Genomic DNA, 6748 nt, shown 5'->3' with positions numbered 1-6748 from the left:
TTTGGCTTTGTTTTAACAGAACACCCTCCTTTAGGAAATGTCAGGTGCGCTAGAGCCCAGGAGCTAAACCGATAAGCTAGACCCATATGTGCCCCATAAGCTAGCTCAGGGGTGGGCAAACTGTGGCCCTCCAGATGTCTATGGACTACAATTCCCATGAGCCCCTGCCGCTGGCAGGGGCTCATGGGAATTGTAGTCCATGGACATCTGGAGGGCCACAGTTTGCCCACCCCTGAGCTAGACGCACAGGCTGGGGGAGCACGAAAGCTCACAGCAGCTTCTTTCTCATTCAGGCCTAGCTGTTTTCTGTAAGCTCTTAAGAACCAAGTGGTTTCCACTTTGGGCAAGAACAGGAGCAGCCGGCCTGACTGCGTTCCCGCCAGCCGAGGGGCTGCTTCATGGAATCCTGGCACTAGCCGGCCCTGCGGTAGAGCTGTCCCTCGCCCCTGTAGCTCATCAGCTGGGGCTCAGCAAAAACTGTGCGGATGGGAAGGCTGTTTTGCCGCACAAAACAGCTTGTGCCGTCTGCGGAGAAGGCCGCCAGGGCGTTCCAGGCTCCTCGAGTGCCTGTTGGACACGGGAAGAGCTGTGCCAAATTCTACCAAATACACTTCGCTATGCCCAGGGAGCTCATGCACTCTCAGGTCCTCTGTGCAAAGTGTACGTCCAGAGCTGGGCAAAGCTGGGTGGGAATCCTGCCTCCCAGTAGCAAAACTCTCCCTGTGGCCTATTGCTTTGGCCCCCAGTTTTAGCCCCCTTCAGGTTGCAGCAAACCGGGTGAAATTTAGGATGTTCGGGGACTGTGGTGTCCGCAATCTTTGCCGCAGAGAGAGGGGGCACTGTTAAAGGATAAAAATTCCCAAATTGTGCACGTGCGACCCTCCCTCAATTCCCCCAGAGTTTACACTGGGGAACGCCCCCCCCCATGGGGGGTGCAAAATATATTTAATCTGAGCAATCTCAGAAAAAGAAGACAGAGGTTGTGGGGCATGAAGGGGAAAGACGAGCAGAGTTTTTACAAGGGGGGGGTGTTCTCTTAAAACAAATTTCCTTGTAGGGTTTTAACCCTTTCATTACTTGAATAATGCTGTGGGCCTTTCAAAGCATTGTGGCCATATTCCCGGTTCTCTTCCTTGCTCCTGCAAAGCAATTGTTGACCCTGTCCTCTCCCTCCTGTAGAGCTCCTTTACCCCCCCCCCTTCTGTTTGTCGTTGCAACCCAGAGGCTGACTTGGTCTGTGTACGTTCCCTGTCCCTTCGTATGGAAAGCTTTCTGCCTCCCTCCTTCCCAGGAAAAGCGATTTCTTTTCCCTTCAGATGTACATAACAGAGTGTTTCTCTTTTCTAGCACCTGTTCTGGTTTTGCTTCAGGGGAAAGGGGCAGTTGGGTGTATTTCTTCTCAACTGGAAAGCTCAACAGAGCTCTTGTCGGTGACTAGCACAAGCTGCACTCAGATACTGGACTTAACTTTTGAAAATCCCCCCCTCCCAAACAAGGCAAGAGCCCCTTCCCATCTTGTGCCAAAAACATGCATGTTCTTTGTTTTCTCATTGGTATGAGACTGCAGCGTCCTTCCTAACTTTACAGACCCCTTCAGCTCTTGGGGCTGCCTGCTGGTTTTCTGGAGATCAGGGTTTCGAAACTCCGTGAGAAAGCATTTCTGGTGGGGCCACGTTTTGTGGCGACCGGAATCCAAAGAAGCACACTTGAATCCCCACGGGCCAACTGAACCAGGCTCCTGCGTTGGCGGGTGAGTTGGGTGGGGTTTCAACAGTCCCTCCCTGATGCACCTATGAAGCAAATTCAAAATCTGCAAAGGCTTTTTTTCTGCTCCTCCCCTCCCCTTTCCGGTTTCTAATAGGGAAGGAGGGAATTGTCCATCTAGCTTCGCGCCACCCATTGTGAATGGCAGCCTCCCCATGTCCAACACTCCCCTTGCAAAAACTATACAATACATTACAGACCTGCTGCGTCCGAGTTATCTCTGCGTGAGAGGCAGCATGAGCTTCCTCTTCCCCCCTCTTAAATTGAAACCTGGGCCTCAGTACTACCCAAGCGATAGGTGGGCCACTTGTAAAATCTGCCACTGAGCAGGGACCAGGAGAACCTGCTGATGCCTCTGAGCTCTCTTCTGATCTCCTGGGCCTCAGAAGTCCTGTTCTGGGAGGTTTTAATTGTCTGGTTACTTTGACCTGTGTGTGCTGTTTCTCAAGCTGTATTTGCTTAAAGCAGGGGTGACCAAATTGACCCTCCAGATGTCCATGGACTACAATGACCATGAGCCCCTGCTAGGGGCTCATGGTCATTGTAGTCCATGGGCATCCAGAGAGCCACAGTTTGGCCACCCCTGGCTTAAAGTGTCCCTGGAGTTTTGAAGGGCACCCCCCCTGTGTACAGCGTTGCTCTTCTTCCTTCTGCATCATAGATGACTATCTTTCTCTCCCCTCCAGCCTCTCATTATGAAAAGGGGGGGGTTGCCCCCCAACTCTTGCATCGTGGATTTTAGGAAGCACCCCAGAATCTCAGCCTCTCTAGCCTCATTCTCCTTTGTTTTTTGCCTTGTACTGCAAACCTGCGTTGTGCCTTGCACAGAAGTGTGAGTATGAAAGTGATCTGGGGGGAGGCGTGTTGCACGCCTGGATGAAATAGCCGTCTTTCCCCCTTCTCTTGTCGCCGTGCATTCTGCAAAGCTTCGCCACTTCCCTCTATCCATCACCCAACCCCCTTCGGAGGCAGCAGGCCTTTTAAATTAAAAAATTAGCCTCACGGGCTGCTTCGCCCTCTGTGTCCCCGTGCCAATCGACCTCTGCTGGACGGTAAGTTCTCTTCGGCGCTGTTAGGCCTTGCAGATTGGCCTTTGCAAGATGCCGTCTTTGCCTAGCCAAACAAGGTCCCTGCATTTGCTTCCAAGCCCGCCTTGACTCCCCCGATAGCCATACCCACTCCCCCACCAGTGGGGAGAACAGGCTAGGATTTTCCCTTCCTGTGTTGCTTCCCGAGCTTCTGTGGAGCCTTTGAACCTGCCTTAGCTCCCTTCAAGTGAAAAGGAAGGCCCAGTTGGTTTTGACTCTCCAGCACAAGAAGGGCTCTCCTCGGTGTGGCCTTCACATCTGACCCTGGGGTGGACCTCTTGGCTGGAGACCCTGGCACAATCCCTTGTTGGACTTTGGATACTTGGTGCTGTCGCAGGCCTTGGTGCCTTGTGTGTATATGTGTGTGTGTTGGGGGTGCACCTTTCCTTCTACAGGGGTGTGTTCCTGGCATATCTACGAATCATGAGTTGGGAATGGGCACCATAGCATACTGACCCAGCCTTTGTGTGCGTCTCTCTCTCTCTCTCTCTCTCTTTCTGCACCCAGTTGCTGCTGGGAAACGGGGTCTGCTGTCTTGTGTTTTGCAGAACTGGAGACAGCCTGGGGAGCACCTCTCTCGAAGGGTGGTGGTGGGGAGAGACCCCCCCCCTGTGTTCATATCCCCTCCCACCATACCCTTCATTCTTGCCCCCCGCCCCCAAACAGTGGCTTGTACCATAGACTTTGACCAACATGACCCTCAGCTGTTTTTAAATGTGAACACTCGCCCTTGAGTGGTGCAGATTCAATGTTCTTGTTACTGGATGAATAAATTTTTATTTTGAGAAGCGAGCGTCTCTGCCTTCCATCAGCGCGGGGTTTGAGGGTGCATGGCCAGGGTTCCAGGGGAGCTGCTAATGCTGGGGAAGGAGGGAGGGCGGAGGGTACTGAGAATTCAGCTGGAGAAGAAATAGGGATGTTTGACCCTTGAGGAAAGCTGCCCTGAACTGGATGGCCAGATCTCAGAAGCTAAGCGGGTCAGCCCTGGTTAGACCTTGGATGGGAAGCCCTTAAGAAGACCAGGGTTGCTCTCATTAATTTACTTAGAGCCTAATATTCCGCCCCTCGGACACTGCCATCTCAGGGCAGTGAACAACAAATGATTAATTAAATTAATAAAATTATACATGAGAGATAAAATCAATTCAATGGGCTATAAAACCGCAAATAAGATCACGGATAGAACCAACAGTGACTGATGAGAGGTGATGAGAATTCCAGCCAGCAATGTAGGGAGGAGGGGCTGGAGGGAGGCCCAGGATTTTGATGCAGGTATTTTTCTGGCTGGCCTCAACCATATGCCCAGCAGAAGAGCTCCTTATAGGCCCTGTGGCACTCGGCAAGCTTGTGCAGGGCCCTGATTTCCCCCGGGAGCCCATTCCCCATTTTTGAGATTACAGCTGTTCTGTTCAGGATGCAGGCTGCTCCACTAAAGGAGGAGAAATGAAGAGGGAACCTTGGCATAGCCCTGCCGTTCTCAACTTTCTTACTGTTTAGAAACCCCTGAAACATTCCTCAAGCTTAGAGAAACCTCAGAAGTGGAACAATCACGCAGAATGTGGTTGGGTAGTAGAGCCGTGGACATCCCCCCACACCCACCTGAAGTCTCTCCCCTTCCCACCCCCTCCAGCCCCATCCTTGGTCATTTTCGGGAGGGGGGCAGGTCAACATGACCATATGTGGTCATATCACACGTGAAATGTTTGACAAATTTTAAAAATATATTAAAAATAATTAAAAATATAATAAAAATAACTCCCACCCATTTGGGAAAGCTTTCCGGGGCTGTCAAGAAACCAGAAACGCAGGTGTTCTAACGCAGGTAGCCCCCCCCCCAAACTCACAGAGCAAAGTGTAAGATTACAGCCGTTCTGCTCTCAGAATGTGAGAACAGAATGTGAACTGTGCTGCTCAGAAAGGGGAGAATTTTAGAAGGAACATTGGTGTAGCCAGGGGTAGTCAACCTGCGGCCCTCCAGATATCCCTGGACTACAATTCCTATGAGCCCCTGCCGGCAAATGCTGGCGAATGCTGGCAGGGGCTCATGGGAATTGTAGTCCATGGACATCTGGAGGGCCGCAGGTTGACTATCCCTGGCTGATCTCTGAAATAAAGCTGGGTCAGTAGATGGCAGAGGAAGGCCAGGAAAACCACCTCTGCTTAATCAATGGCCTTAGAAACCCTATGGAGTCACCATAAGGTAGCCGCAATTTGACTAAACTTTATGGATGCGCACGTGGCTAGTGCACCAGCATGCCCCAATGTTGTTTTCGGGTGTATTTTAGCCCGAGTCATGCTTGTGAGGATGAAGAGACCCTTAAGGGTAGGGCATGGAGTTCCTTCATGGAAAGGGTCTAATTAGTATCTGAGTGTTGTGAAACTTTTCAGGTTCACCTTTTCTCAAGAACATATTGCCAAAATCAGGACAAAACAACCCACTACTTAGTTGGTTTAAAGCTCACCTTTCTTGCTAAGAATCACGGCTTTAATGTGATGCAAATGAAGCCAGCAAACATCAAATGATGCAATGAAAGCAGATGACAAGAGGGAGAAGAAGGGACACCGAATGGAAATTCTTCCTACCTCTGCCCAGGACGCAGAGCAAACAGAGGGGAGTGGGCCAAGGCACACACAGCTATGTGGGTCACATGCACAACGGCAGATTTCCCCTTAGGGTAGTGGTTGTCCTCTGATCCAATAAGCCAGATTTGATTCCCCAGTCCTCATCCATAAGTAGCCAGCTGGGTGACCTTGGGTCAGACACAGTCCTGGTAGAACTGTTCTCACAAAGCAGTTCTCTCAGAGCTCTCTCAGCCTCCCCTATCTCACAGGGTGTCTGTTGGGAGAGGAAGGGAAGGCGTGTGTGAGCTGCTTTGAGACTCCTTCAGGTAGTGAGAAGCAGGGTATAAAAACCAACTCTTCTTCTTGGCCTGTTTCTTGAGTTGTAGGAGAGGGGAGGAGGACAGGGGAGGAGGATGTCTTGCATACCGGAAATACACCCTGCATCTTTGGACAGAATAGCACTACCTGGCGATAAAACTCCAGGTGTATCTTAACCATGTTGTAAATCCCCTCAAGCCCCACCATCAGAGAATGGAGGTATAAAAATCTAGTAAATAGTAATATTCAGCTTAAGTGGATATCTCTTACTTGACACAGGTCCTAGAGGACCAGTGTGATTAGTGAGACTTGGAAATTCAGGTTCGAATCCTTCCTCTGCCATGGAAGCTTGCTGGGTGATGTTGAGCCACACAACCTTCGCCTAGCCCACCTTGCAGGGTTGTTGTGAGGAGAAAAAGGAGAGAACATTGCAAGCTATGTTGGGGAGTCCCAATTGGAGGCAAAAATGGAGCATAAATTAATGAAAAGGAGCACTGGCTGGGGTGAGCATGGAAGAGAAGATGAAGAGTTGGGGTATTTTTTGTCCCCTGCTTTTCAGTACCAAGGAGTCCCAAAGCAGCTTCCAAATAGCTTTCCCTCTCTCTCCCCACAACAGACACCCTGGGAGAGCTCTCTAACAGAACTGCTCTGCGAAAACAGCTCTCAGAGAACCGCCACTGGCCCAAGGTCACCCAAGTTGGCTGCGTGCGGAGGAAGAGCGAGGACTCAAACCCGCCTCTCCAGATTCGACGCCGCCGCTCATAACCGCGACGTCACACCCTGCTTGAACTCCCCTCTGCAACGTGCCCCCCCCCGGCTGAAGACGAACGAGCTCCCTGTGCAGGAGTAGTCTATCTCCGGCGCGGCTCTGAGCAAGAGCGAGCGAGCGCGCTGGCCCCCGGCGGAGCTGCATTGCAGGGGCACCGCTGCCTCTTTCCCCCCCACCCCCCCAGCTTCCGAGGCTGCGGGAGGTGGGGGGTGGCCGGGCAGGGCCGGGCTGGGCGGCCCCTCGCAGC

This window comes from Paroedura picta, chromosome 15, assembly GCF_049243985.1.
Source record: "Paroedura picta isolate Pp20150507F chromosome 15, Ppicta_v3.0, whole genome shotgun sequence".
NCBI lineage: Eukaryota > Metazoa > Chordata > Lepidosauria > Squamata > Gekkonidae > Paroedura > Paroedura picta.
The sequence above is the reverse complement of the archived record's forward strand: the minus strand, read 5'-3'. Positions refer to the sequence as shown.